The following is an 8,984-nucleotide window of genomic DNA, read 5'->3' as shown; positions in this document are numbered from 1 at the left end:
TTCTGAGATCAGACGAGATCAGGTGCTTTCAGGGTGGTATGGCCGTAGGCCCTAGCACTTCTGACTTTGGAGCTCTTGGCTTTACTCATTCGTCTTCAGGGCTAGCCTAGGAAACGAGACAAACCACCCTCATTCACCTAAAGCGAAAGAAAAAAAATACCAAAAAGCCTACAGCACCTGGTATTCCCAGGCGGTCTCCCATCCAGGTACTAACCAGGCCCGACCCTGCTTAACTTCTGAGATCAGACGAGATCAGGTGCTTTCAGGGTGGTATGGCCGTAGGCCCTAGCACTTCTGACTTTGGAGCTCTTGGCTTTACTCATTCGTCTTCAGGGCTAGCCTAGGAAACGAGACAAACCACCCTCATTCACCTAAAGCGAAAGAAAAAAAATACCAAAAAGCCTACAGCACCTGGTATTCCCAGGCGGTCTCCCATCCAGGTACTAACCAGGCCCGACCCTGCTTAACTTCTGAGATCAGACGAGATCAGGTGCTTTCAGGGTGGTATGGCCATAGGCCCTAGCACTTCTGACTTTGGAGCTCTTGGCTTTACTCATTCGTCTTCAGGGCTAGCCTAGGAAACGAGACAAACCACCCTCATTCACCTAAAGCGAAAGAAAAAAAATACCAAAAAGCCTACAGCACCTGGTATTCCCAGGCGGTCTCCCATCCAGGTACTAACCAGGCCCGACCCTGCTTAACTTCTGAGATCAGACGAGATCAGGTGCTTTCAGGGTGGTATGGCCGTAGGCCCTAGCACTTCTGACTTTGGAGCTCTTGGCTTTACTCATTCGTCTTCAGGGCTAGCCTAGGAAACGAGACAAACCACCCTCATTCACCTAAAGCGAAAGAAAAAAAATACCAAAAAGCCTACAGCACCTGGTATTCCCAGGCGGTCTCCCATCCAGGTACTAACCAGGCCCGACCCTGCTTAACTTCTGAGATCAGACGAGATCAGGTGCTTTCAGGGTGGTATGGCCGTAGGCCCTAGCACTTCTGACTTTGGAGCTCTTGGCTTTACTCATTCGTCTTCAGGGCTAGCCTAGGAAACGAGACAAACCACCCTCATTCACCTAAAGCGAAAGAAAAAAAATACCAAAAAGCCTACAGCACCTGGTATTCCCAGGCGGTCTCCCATCCAGGTACTAACCAGGCCCATCCCTGCTTAACTTCTGAGATCAGACGAGATCAGGTGCTTTCAGGGTGGTATGGCCGTAGGCCCTAGCACTTCTGACTTTGGAGCTCTTGGCTTTACTCATTCGTCTTCAGGGCTAGCCTAGGAAACGAGACAAACCACCCTCATTCACCTAAAGCGAAAGAAAAAAAATACCAAAAAGCCTACAGCACCTGGTATTCCCAGGCGGTCTCCCATCCAGGTACTAACCAGGCCCGACCCTGCTTAACTTCTGAGATCAGACGAGATCAGGTGCTTTCAGGGTGGTATGGCCGTAGGCCCTAGCACTTCTGACTTTGGAGCTCTTGGCTTTACTCATTCGTCTTCAGGGCTAGCCTAGGAAACGAGACAAACCACCCTCATTCACCTAAAGCGAAAGAAAAAAAATACCAAAAAGCCTACAGCACCTGGTATTCCCAGGCGGTCTCCCATCCAGGTACTAACCAGGCCCGACCCTGCTTAACTTCTGAGATCAGACGAGATCAGGTGCTTTCAGGGTGGTATTGCCGTAGGCCCCAGCACTTCTGACTTTGGAGCTCTTGGCTTTACTCATTCGTCTTCAGGGCTAGCCTAGGAAACGAGACAAACCACCCTCATTCACCTAAAGCGAAAGAAAAAAAATACCAAAAAGCCTACAGCACCTGGTATTCCCAGGCGGTCTCCCATCCAGGTACTAACCAGGCCCGACCCTGCTTAACTTCTGAGATCAGACGAGATCAGGTGCTTTCAGGGTGGTATGGCCGTAGGCCCTAGCACTTCTGACTTTGGAGCTCTTGGCTTTACTCATTCGTCTTCAGGGCTAGCCTAGGAAACGAGACAAACCACCCTCATTCACCTAAAGCGAAAGAAAAAAAATACCAAAAAGCCTACAGCACCTGGTATTCCCAGGCGGTCTCCCATCCAGGTACTAACCAGGCCCGACCCTGCTTAACTTCTGAGATCAGACGAGATCAGGTGCTTTCAGGGTGGTATGGCCGTAGGCCCTAGCACTTCTGACTTTGGAGCTCTTGGCTTTACTCATTCGTCTTCAGGGCTAGCCTAGGAAACGAGACAAACCACCCTCATTCACCTAAAGCGAAAGAAAAAAAATACCAAAAAGCCTACAGCACCTGGTATTCCCAGGCGGTCTCCCATCCAGGTACTAACCAGGCCCGACCCTGCTTAACTTCTGAGATCAGACGCTTTCAGGGTGGTATGGCCGTAGGCCCTAGCACTTCTGACTTTGGAGCTCTTGGCTTTACTCATTCGTCTTCAGGGCTAGCCTAGGAAACGAGACAAACCACCCTCATTCACCTAAAGCGAAAGAAAAAAAATACCAAAAAGCCTACAGCACCTGGTATTCCCAGGCGGTCTCCCATCCAGGTACTAACCAGGCCCGACCCTGCTTAACTTCTGAGATCAGACGAGATCAGGTGCTTTCAGGGTGGTATGGCCGTAGGCCCTAGCACTTCTGACTTTGGAGCTCTTGGCTTTACTCATTCGTCTTCAGGGCTAGCCTAGGAAACGAGACAAACCACCCTCATTCACCTAAAGCGAAAGAAAAAAAATACCAAAAAGCCTACAGCACCTGGTATTCCCAGGCGGTCTCCCATCCAGGTACTAACCAGGCCCGACCCTGCTTAACTTCTGAGATCAGACGAGATCAGGTGCTTTCAGGGTGGTATGGCCGTAGGCCCTAGCACTTCTGACTTTGGAGCTCTTGGCTTTACTCATTCGTCTTCAGGGCTAGCCTAGGAAACGAGACAAACCACCCTCATTCACCTAAAGCGAAAGAAAAAAAATACCAAAAAGCCTACAGCACCTGGTATTCCCAGGCGGTCTCCCATCCAGGTACTAACCAGGCCCGACCCTGCTTAACTTCTGAGATCAGACGAGATCAGGTGCTTTCAGGGTGGTATGGCCGTAGGCCCTAGCACTTCTGACTTTGGAGCTCTTGGCTTTACTCATTCGTCTTCAGGGCTAGCCTAGGAAACGAGACAAACCACCCTCATTCACCTAAAGCGAAAGAAAAAAAATACCAAAAAGCCTACAGCACCTGGTATTCCCAGGCGGTCTCCCATCCAGGTACTAACCAGGCCCGACCCTGCTTAACTTCTGAGATCAGACGAGATCAGGTGCTTTCAGGGTGGTATGGCCGTAGGCCCTAGCACTTCTGACTTTGGAGCTCTTGGCTTTACTCATTCGTCTTCAGGGCTAGCCTAGGAAACGAGACAAACCACCCTCATTCACCTAAAGCGAAAGAAAAAAAATACCAAAAAGCCTACAGCACCTGGTATTCCCAGGCGGTCTCCCATCCAGGTACTAACCAGGCCCGACCCTGCTTAACTTCTGAGATCAGACGAGATCAGGTGCTTTCAGGGTGGTATGGCCGTAGGCCCTAGCACTTCTGACTTTGGAGCTCTTGGCTTTACTCATTCGTCTTCAGGGCTAGCCTAGGAAACGAGACAAACCACCCTCATTCACCTAAAGCGAAAGAAAAAAAATACCAAAAAGCCTACAGCACCTGGTATTCCCAGGCGGTCTCCCATCCAGGTACTAACCAGGCCCGACCCTGCTTAACTTCTGAGATCAGACGAGATCAGGTGCTTTCAGGGTGGTATGGCCGTAGGCCCTAGCACTTCTGACTTTGGAGCTCTTGGCTTTACTCATTCGTCTTCAGGGCTAGCCTAGGAAACGAGACAAACCACCCTCATTCACCTAAAGCGAAAGAAAAAAAATACCAAAAAGCCTACAGCACCTGGTATTCCCAGGCGGTCTCCCATCCAGGTACTAACCAGGCCCGACCCTGCTTAACTTCTGAGATCAGACGAGATCAGGTGCTTTCAGGGTGGTATGGCCGTAGGCCCTAGCACTTCTGACTTTGGAGCTCTTGGCTTTACTCATTCGTCTTCAGGGCTAGCCTAGGAAACGAGACAAACCACCCTCATTCACCTAAAGTGAAAGAAAAAAAATACCAAAAAGCCTACAGCACCTGGTATTCCCAGGCGGTCTCCCATCCAGGTACTAACCAGGCCCGACCCTGCTTAACTTCTGAGATCAGACGAGATCAGGTGCTTTCAGGGTGGTATGGCCGTAGGCCCTAGCACTTCTGACTTTGGAGCTCTTGGCTTTACTCATTCGTCTTCAGGGCTAGCCTAGGAAACGAGACAAACCACCCTCATTCACCTAAAGCGAAAGAAAAAAAATACCAAAAAGCCTACAGCACCTGGTATTCCCAGGCGGTCTCCCATCCAGGTACTAACCAGGCCCGACCCTGCTTAACTTCTGAGATCAGACGAGATCAGGTGCTTTCAGGGTGGTATGGCCGTAGGCCCTAGCACTTCTGACTTTGGAGCTCTTGGCTTTACTCATTCGTCTTCAGGGCTAGCCTAGGAAACGAGACAAACCACCCTCATTCACCTAAAGCGAAAGAAAAAAAATACCAAAAAGCCTACAGCACCTGGTATTCCCAGGCGGTCTCCCATCCAGGTACTAACCAGGCCCGACCCTGCTTAACTTCTGAGATCAGACGAGATCAGGTGCTTTCAGGGTGGTATGGCCGTAGGCCCTAGCACTTCTGACTTTGGAGCTCTTGGCTTTACTCATTCGTCTTCAGGGCTAGCCTAGGAAACGAGACAAACCACCCTCATTCACCTAAAGCGAAAGAAAAAAAATACCAAAAAGCCTACAGCACCTGGTATTCCCAGGCGGTCTCCCATCCAGGTACTAACCAGGCCCGACCCTGCTTAACTTCTGAGATCAGACGAGATCAGGTGCTTTCAGGGTGGTATGGCCGTAGGCCCTAGCACTTCTGACTTTGGAGCTCTTGGCTTTACTCATTCGTCTTCAGGGCTAGCCTAGGAAACGAGACAAACCACCCTCATTCACCTAAAGCGAAAGAAAAAAAATACCAAAAAGCCTACAGCACCTGGTATTCCCAGGCGGTCTCCCATCCAGGTACTAACCAGGCCCGACCCTGCTTAACTTCTGAGATCAGACGAGATCAGGTGCTTTCAGGGTGGTATGGCCGTAGGCCCTAGCACTTCTGACTTTGGAGCTCTTGGCTTTACTCATTCGTCTTCAGGGCTAGCCTAGGAAACGAGACAAACCACCCTCATTCACCTAAAGCGAAAGAAAAAAAATACCAAAAAGCCTACAGCACCTGGTATTCCCAGGCGGTCTCCCATCCAGGTACTAACCAGGCCCGACCCTGCTTAACTTCTGAGATCAGACGAGATCAGGTGCTTTCAGGGTGGTATGGCCGTAGGCCCTAGCACTTCTGACTTTGGAGCTCTTGGCTTTACTCATTCGTCTTCAGGGCTAGCCTAGGAAACGAGACAAACCACCCTCATTCACCTAAAGCGAAAGAAAAAAAATACCAAAAAGCCTACAGCACCTGGTATTCCCAGGCGGTCTCCCATCCAGGTACTAACCAGGCCCGACCCTGCTTAACTTCTGAGATCAGACGAGATCAGGTGCTTTCAGGGTGGTATGGCCGTAGGCCCTAGCACTTCTGACTTTGGAGCTCTTGGCTTTACTCATTCGTCTTCAGGGCTAGCCTAGGAAACGAGACAAACCACCCTCATTCACCTAAAGCGAAAGAAAAAAAATACCAAAAAGCCTACAGCACCTGGTATTCCCAGGCGGTCTCCCATCCAGGTACTAACCAGGCCCGACCCTGCTTAACTTCTGAGATCAGACGAGATCAGGTGCTTTCAGGGTGGTATGGCCGTAGGCCCTAGCACTTCTGACTTTGGAGCTCTTGGCTTTACTCATTCGTCTTCAGGGCTAGCCTAGGAAACGAGACAAACCACCCTCATTCACCTAAAGCGAAAGAAAAAAAATACCAAAAAGCCTACAGCACCTGGTATTCCCAGGCGGTCTCCCATCCAGGTACTAACCAGGCCCGACCCTGCTTAACTTCTGAGATCAGACGAGATCAGGTGCTTTCAGGGTGGTATGGCCGTAGGCCCTAGCACTTCTGACTTTGGAGCTCTTGGCTTTACTCATTCGTCTTCAGGGCTAGCCTAGGAAACGAGACAAACCACCCTCATTCACCTAAAGCGAAAGAAAAAAAATACCAAAAAGCCTACAGCACCTGGTATTCCCAGGCGGTCTCCCATCCAGGTACTAACCAGGCCCGACCCTGCTTAACTTCTGAGATCAGACGAGATCAGGTGCTTTCAGGGTGGTATGGCCGTAGGCCCTAGCACTTCTGACTTTGGAGCTCTTGGCTTTACTCATTCGTCTTCAGGGCTAGCCTAGGAAACGAGACAAACCACCCTCATTCACCTAAAGCGAAAGAAAAAAAATACCAAAAAGCCTACAGCACCTGGTATTCCCAGGCGGTCTCCCATCCAGGTACTAACCAGGCCCGACCCTGCTTAACTTCTGAGATCAGACGAGATCAGGTGCTTTCAGGGTGGTATGGCCGTAGGCCCTAGCACTTCTGACTTTGGAGCTCTTGGCTTTACTCATTCGTCTTCAGGGCTAGCCTAGGAAACGAGACAAACCACCCTCATTCACCTAAAGCGAAAGAAAAAAAATACCAAAAAGCCTACAGCACCTGGTATTCCCAGGCGGTCTCCCATCCAGGTACTAACCAGGCCCGACCCTGCTTAACTTCTGAGATCAGACGAGATCAGGTGCTTTCAGGGTGGTATGGCCGTAGGCCCTAGCACTTCTGACTTTGGAGCTCTTGGCTTTACTCATTCGTCTTCAGGGCTAGCCTAGGAAACGAGACAAACCACCCTCATTCACCTAAAGCGAAAGAAAAAAAATACCAAAAAGCCTACAGCACCTGGTATTCCCAGGCGGTCTCCCATCCAGGTACTAACCAGGCCCGACCCTGCTTAACTTCTGAGATCAGACGAGATCAGGTGCTTTCAGGGTGGTATGGCCGTAGGCCCTAGCACTTCTGACTTTGGAGCTCTTGGCTTTACTCATTCGTCTTCAGGGCTAGCCTAGGAAACGAGACAAACCACCCTCATTCACCTAAAGCGAAAGAAAAAAAATACCAAAAAGCCTACAGCACCTGGTATTCCCAGGCGGTCTCCCATCCAGGTACTAACCAGGCCCGACCCTGCTTAACTTCTGAGATCAGACGAGATCAGGTGCTTTCAGGGTGGTATGGCCGTAGGCCCTAGCACTTCTGACTTTGGAGCTCTTGGCTTTACTCATTCGTCTTCAGGGCTAGCCTAGGAAACGAGACAAACCACCCTCATTCACCTAAAGCGAAAGAAAAAAAATACCAAAAAGCCTACAGCACCTGGTATTCCCAGGCGGTCTCCCATCCAGGTACTAACCAGGCCCGACCCTGCTTAACTTCTGAGATCAGACGAGATCAGGTGCTTTCAGGGTGGTATGGCCGTAGGCCCTAGCACTTCTGACTTTGGAGCTCTTGGCTTTACTCATTCGTCTTCAGGGCTAGCCTAGGAAACGAGACAAACCACCCTCATTCACCTAAAGCGAAAGAAAAAAAATACCAAAAAGCCTACAGCACCTGGTATTCCCAGGCGGTCTCCCATCCAGGTACTAACCAGGCCCGACCCTGCTTAACTTCTGAGATCAGACGAGATCAGGTGCTTTCAGGGTGGTATGGCCGTAGGCCCTAGCACTTCTGACTTTGGAGCTCTTGGCTTTACTCATTCGTCTTCAGGGCTAGCCTAGGAAACGAGACAAACCACCCTCATTCACCTAAAGCGAAAGAAAAAAAATACCAAAAAGCCTACAGCACCTGGTATTCCCAGGCGGTCTCCCATCCAGGTACTAACCAGGCCCGACCCTGCTTAACTTCTGAGATCAGACGAGATCAGGTGCTTTCAGGGTGGTATGGCCGTAGGCCCTAGCACTTCTGACTTTGGAGCTCTTGGCTTTACTCATTCGTCTTCAGGGCTAGCCTAGGAAACGAGACAAACCACCCTCATTCACCTAAAGCGAAAGAAAAAAAATACCAAAAAGCCTACAGCACCTGGTATTCCCAGGCGGTCTCCCATCCAGGTACTAACCAGGCCCGACCCTGCTTAACTTCTGAGATCAGACGAGATCAGGTGCTTTCAGGGTGGTATGGCCGTAGGCCCTAGCACTTCTGACTTTGGAGCTCTTGGCTTTACTCATTCGTCTTCAGGGCTAGCCTAGGAAACGAGACAAACCACCCTCATTCACCTAAAGCGAAAGAAAAAAAATACCAAAAAGCCTACAGCACCTGGTATTCCCAGGCGGTCTCCCATCCAGGTACTAACCAGGCCCGACCCTGCTTAACTTCTGAGATCAGACGAGATCAGGTGCTTTCAGGGTGGTATGGCCGTAGGCCCTAGCACTTCTGACTTTGGAGCTCTTGGCTTTACTCATTCGTCTTCAGGGCTAGCCTAGGAAACGAGACAAACCACCCTCATTCACCTAAAGCGAAAGAAAAAAAATACCAAAAAGCCTACAGCACCTGGTATTCCCAGGCGGTCTCCCATCCAGGTACTAACCAGGCCCGACCCTGCTTAACTTCTGAGATCAGACGAGATCAGGTGCTTTCAGGGTGGTATGGCCGTAGGCCCTAGCACTTCTGACTTTGGAGCTCTTGGCTTTACTCATTCGTCTTCAGGGCTAGCCTAGGAAACGAGACAAACCACCCTCATTCACCTAAAGCGAAAGAAAAAAAATACCAAAAAGCCTACAGCACCTGGTATTCCCAGGCGGTCTCCCATCCAGGTACTAACCAGGCCCGACCCTGCTTAACTTCTGAGATCAGACGAGATCAGGTGCTTTCAGGGTGGTATGGCCGTAGGCCCTAGCACTTCTGACTTTGGAGCTCTTGGCTTTACTCATTCGTCTTCAGGGC

The 8,984-nt window shown here is 50.4% G+C and overlaps 38 non-coding genes and 1 pseudogene across 38 annotated transcripts in view; all 39 read right to left on the bottom strand.

Annotated features, from left to right (window-relative positions):
- Window positions 1–50, bottom strand: part of LOC146769868 (5S ribosomal RNA) — a 119-nt gene extending 69 nt beyond the window's left edge. The window contains exon 1 of the ribosomal RNA XR_014975946.1: window positions 1–50. This exon is cut by the window's left edge and continues 69 nt beyond it. This is a non-coding gene — a ribosomal RNA (5S ribosomal RNA).
- A 115-nt stretch (window positions 51–165) lies between these two features.
- LOC146769867 (5S ribosomal RNA) lies at window positions 166–284 on the bottom strand. The gene has a single exon (XR_014975944.1). It is a non-coding gene; the product is annotated as a 5S ribosomal RNA (ribosomal RNA).
- A 115-nt stretch (window positions 285–399) lies between these two features.
- On the bottom strand, window positions 400–518 carry LOC146769866 (5S ribosomal RNA). The gene has a single exon (XR_014976076.1). It is a non-coding gene; the product is annotated as a 5S ribosomal RNA (ribosomal RNA).
- A 115-nt stretch (window positions 519–633) lies between these two features.
- Window positions 634–752, bottom strand: LOC146769865 (5S ribosomal RNA). The gene has a single exon (XR_014975943.1). It is a non-coding gene; the product is annotated as a 5S ribosomal RNA (ribosomal RNA).
- Window positions 753–867: 115 nt separating this feature from the next.
- Window positions 868–986, bottom strand: LOC146769864 (5S ribosomal RNA). The gene has a single exon (XR_014975942.1). It is a non-coding gene; the product is annotated as a 5S ribosomal RNA (ribosomal RNA).
- Window positions 987–1,101: 115 nt separating this feature from the next.
- LOC146769863 (5S ribosomal RNA) lies at window positions 1,102–1,220 on the bottom strand. Its single transcript, XR_014976075.1, has one exon. It is a non-coding gene; the product is annotated as a 5S ribosomal RNA (ribosomal RNA).
- A 115-nt stretch (window positions 1,221–1,335) lies between these two features.
- On the bottom strand, window positions 1,336–1,454 carry LOC146769862 (5S ribosomal RNA). The gene has a single exon (XR_014975941.1). It is a non-coding gene; the product is annotated as a 5S ribosomal RNA (ribosomal RNA).
- A 115-nt stretch (window positions 1,455–1,569) lies between these two features.
- Window positions 1,570–1,688, bottom strand: LOC146769861 (5S ribosomal RNA). Its single transcript, XR_014976080.1, has one exon. It is a non-coding gene; the product is annotated as a 5S ribosomal RNA (ribosomal RNA).
- Window positions 1,689–1,803: 115 nt separating this feature from the next.
- On the bottom strand, window positions 1,804–1,922 carry LOC146769860 (5S ribosomal RNA). Its single transcript, XR_014975940.1, has one exon. It is a non-coding gene; the product is annotated as a 5S ribosomal RNA (ribosomal RNA).
- Window positions 1,923–2,037: 115 nt separating this feature from the next.
- Window positions 2,038–2,156, bottom strand: LOC146769859 (5S ribosomal RNA). Its single transcript, XR_014975939.1, has one exon. It is a non-coding gene; the product is annotated as a 5S ribosomal RNA (ribosomal RNA).
- Window positions 2,157–2,271: 115 nt separating this feature from the next.
- On the bottom strand, window positions 2,272–2,380 carry LOC146769858 (5S ribosomal RNA; annotated as a pseudogene).
- A 115-nt stretch (window positions 2,381–2,495) lies between these two features.
- On the bottom strand, window positions 2,496–2,614 carry LOC146769857 (5S ribosomal RNA). Its single transcript, XR_014975938.1, has one exon. It is a non-coding gene; the product is annotated as a 5S ribosomal RNA (ribosomal RNA).
- A 115-nt stretch (window positions 2,615–2,729) lies between these two features.
- On the bottom strand, window positions 2,730–2,848 carry LOC146769856 (5S ribosomal RNA). Its single transcript, XR_014975937.1, has one exon. It is a non-coding gene; the product is annotated as a 5S ribosomal RNA (ribosomal RNA).
- A 115-nt stretch (window positions 2,849–2,963) lies between these two features.
- Window positions 2,964–3,082, bottom strand: LOC146769855 (5S ribosomal RNA). Its single transcript, XR_014975936.1, has one exon. It is a non-coding gene; the product is annotated as a 5S ribosomal RNA (ribosomal RNA).
- A 115-nt stretch (window positions 3,083–3,197) lies between these two features.
- On the bottom strand, window positions 3,198–3,316 carry LOC146769854 (5S ribosomal RNA). The gene has a single exon (XR_014975935.1). It is a non-coding gene; the product is annotated as a 5S ribosomal RNA (ribosomal RNA).
- A 115-nt stretch (window positions 3,317–3,431) lies between these two features.
- LOC146769853 (5S ribosomal RNA) lies at window positions 3,432–3,550 on the bottom strand. Its single transcript, XR_014975933.1, has one exon. It is a non-coding gene; the product is annotated as a 5S ribosomal RNA (ribosomal RNA).
- Window positions 3,551–3,665: 115 nt separating this feature from the next.
- On the bottom strand, window positions 3,666–3,784 carry LOC146769852 (5S ribosomal RNA). Its single transcript, XR_014975932.1, has one exon. It is a non-coding gene; the product is annotated as a 5S ribosomal RNA (ribosomal RNA).
- Window positions 3,785–3,899: 115 nt separating this feature from the next.
- Window positions 3,900–4,018, bottom strand: LOC146769851 (5S ribosomal RNA). The gene has a single exon (XR_014975931.1). It is a non-coding gene; the product is annotated as a 5S ribosomal RNA (ribosomal RNA).
- Window positions 4,019–4,133: 115 nt separating this feature from the next.
- LOC146769850 (5S ribosomal RNA) lies at window positions 4,134–4,252 on the bottom strand. The gene has a single exon (XR_014975930.1). It is a non-coding gene; the product is annotated as a 5S ribosomal RNA (ribosomal RNA).
- A 115-nt stretch (window positions 4,253–4,367) lies between these two features.
- LOC146769849 (5S ribosomal RNA) lies at window positions 4,368–4,486 on the bottom strand. The gene has a single exon (XR_014975929.1). It is a non-coding gene; the product is annotated as a 5S ribosomal RNA (ribosomal RNA).
- A 115-nt stretch (window positions 4,487–4,601) lies between these two features.
- LOC146769848 (5S ribosomal RNA) lies at window positions 4,602–4,720 on the bottom strand. Its single transcript, XR_014975928.1, has one exon. It is a non-coding gene; the product is annotated as a 5S ribosomal RNA (ribosomal RNA).
- A 115-nt stretch (window positions 4,721–4,835) lies between these two features.
- LOC146769847 (5S ribosomal RNA) lies at window positions 4,836–4,954 on the bottom strand. Its single transcript, XR_014975927.1, has one exon. It is a non-coding gene; the product is annotated as a 5S ribosomal RNA (ribosomal RNA).
- A 115-nt stretch (window positions 4,955–5,069) lies between these two features.
- Window positions 5,070–5,188, bottom strand: LOC146769846 (5S ribosomal RNA). The gene has a single exon (XR_014975926.1). It is a non-coding gene; the product is annotated as a 5S ribosomal RNA (ribosomal RNA).
- Window positions 5,189–5,303: 115 nt separating this feature from the next.
- Window positions 5,304–5,422, bottom strand: LOC146769845 (5S ribosomal RNA). Its single transcript, XR_014975925.1, has one exon. It is a non-coding gene; the product is annotated as a 5S ribosomal RNA (ribosomal RNA).
- A 115-nt stretch (window positions 5,423–5,537) lies between these two features.
- On the bottom strand, window positions 5,538–5,656 carry LOC146769844 (5S ribosomal RNA). Its single transcript, XR_014975924.1, has one exon. It is a non-coding gene; the product is annotated as a 5S ribosomal RNA (ribosomal RNA).
- A 115-nt stretch (window positions 5,657–5,771) lies between these two features.
- On the bottom strand, window positions 5,772–5,890 carry LOC146769843 (5S ribosomal RNA). Its single transcript, XR_014975922.1, has one exon. It is a non-coding gene; the product is annotated as a 5S ribosomal RNA (ribosomal RNA).
- Window positions 5,891–6,005: 115 nt separating this feature from the next.
- Window positions 6,006–6,124, bottom strand: LOC146769842 (5S ribosomal RNA). Its single transcript, XR_014975921.1, has one exon. It is a non-coding gene; the product is annotated as a 5S ribosomal RNA (ribosomal RNA).
- Window positions 6,125–6,239: 115 nt separating this feature from the next.
- On the bottom strand, window positions 6,240–6,358 carry LOC146769841 (5S ribosomal RNA). Its single transcript, XR_014975920.1, has one exon. It is a non-coding gene; the product is annotated as a 5S ribosomal RNA (ribosomal RNA).
- A 115-nt stretch (window positions 6,359–6,473) lies between these two features.
- On the bottom strand, window positions 6,474–6,592 carry LOC146769840 (5S ribosomal RNA). The gene has a single exon (XR_014975919.1). It is a non-coding gene; the product is annotated as a 5S ribosomal RNA (ribosomal RNA).
- A 115-nt stretch (window positions 6,593–6,707) lies between these two features.
- LOC146769839 (5S ribosomal RNA) lies at window positions 6,708–6,826 on the bottom strand. The gene has a single exon (XR_014975918.1). It is a non-coding gene; the product is annotated as a 5S ribosomal RNA (ribosomal RNA).
- A 115-nt stretch (window positions 6,827–6,941) lies between these two features.
- LOC146769838 (5S ribosomal RNA) lies at window positions 6,942–7,060 on the bottom strand. The gene has a single exon (XR_014975917.1). It is a non-coding gene; the product is annotated as a 5S ribosomal RNA (ribosomal RNA).
- A 115-nt stretch (window positions 7,061–7,175) lies between these two features.
- On the bottom strand, window positions 7,176–7,294 carry LOC146769837 (5S ribosomal RNA). The gene has a single exon (XR_014975916.1). It is a non-coding gene; the product is annotated as a 5S ribosomal RNA (ribosomal RNA).
- Window positions 7,295–7,409: 115 nt separating this feature from the next.
- Window positions 7,410–7,528, bottom strand: LOC146769836 (5S ribosomal RNA). Its single transcript, XR_014975915.1, has one exon. It is a non-coding gene; the product is annotated as a 5S ribosomal RNA (ribosomal RNA).
- Window positions 7,529–7,643: 115 nt separating this feature from the next.
- Window positions 7,644–7,762, bottom strand: LOC146769835 (5S ribosomal RNA). Its single transcript, XR_014975914.1, has one exon. It is a non-coding gene; the product is annotated as a 5S ribosomal RNA (ribosomal RNA).
- Window positions 7,763–7,877: 115 nt separating this feature from the next.
- On the bottom strand, window positions 7,878–7,996 carry LOC146769834 (5S ribosomal RNA). The gene has a single exon (XR_014975913.1). It is a non-coding gene; the product is annotated as a 5S ribosomal RNA (ribosomal RNA).
- A 115-nt stretch (window positions 7,997–8,111) lies between these two features.
- LOC146769833 (5S ribosomal RNA) lies at window positions 8,112–8,230 on the bottom strand. The gene has a single exon (XR_014975911.1). It is a non-coding gene; the product is annotated as a 5S ribosomal RNA (ribosomal RNA).
- A 115-nt stretch (window positions 8,231–8,345) lies between these two features.
- On the bottom strand, window positions 8,346–8,464 carry LOC146769832 (5S ribosomal RNA). Its single transcript, XR_014975910.1, has one exon. It is a non-coding gene; the product is annotated as a 5S ribosomal RNA (ribosomal RNA).
- Window positions 8,465–8,579: 115 nt separating this feature from the next.
- Window positions 8,580–8,698, bottom strand: LOC146769831 (5S ribosomal RNA). Its single transcript, XR_014975909.1, has one exon. It is a non-coding gene; the product is annotated as a 5S ribosomal RNA (ribosomal RNA).
- Window positions 8,699–8,813: 115 nt separating this feature from the next.
- LOC146769830 (5S ribosomal RNA) lies at window positions 8,814–8,932 on the bottom strand. The gene has a single exon (XR_014975908.1). It is a non-coding gene; the product is annotated as a 5S ribosomal RNA (ribosomal RNA).
- Between the last annotated feature and the right edge of the window lie 52 nt (window positions 8,933–8,984).

The sequence above is a fragment of the Triturus cristatus genome, unplaced genomic scaffold (assembly GCF_964204655.1).
Source record: "Triturus cristatus unplaced genomic scaffold, aTriCri1.1 SCAFFOLD_749, whole genome shotgun sequence".
In the NCBI taxonomy this organism is placed as follows: Eukaryota; Metazoa; Chordata; class Amphibia; order Caudata; family Salamandridae; genus Triturus; species Triturus cristatus.
This window is presented reverse-complemented; position numbering and strand designations above follow the sequence as displayed.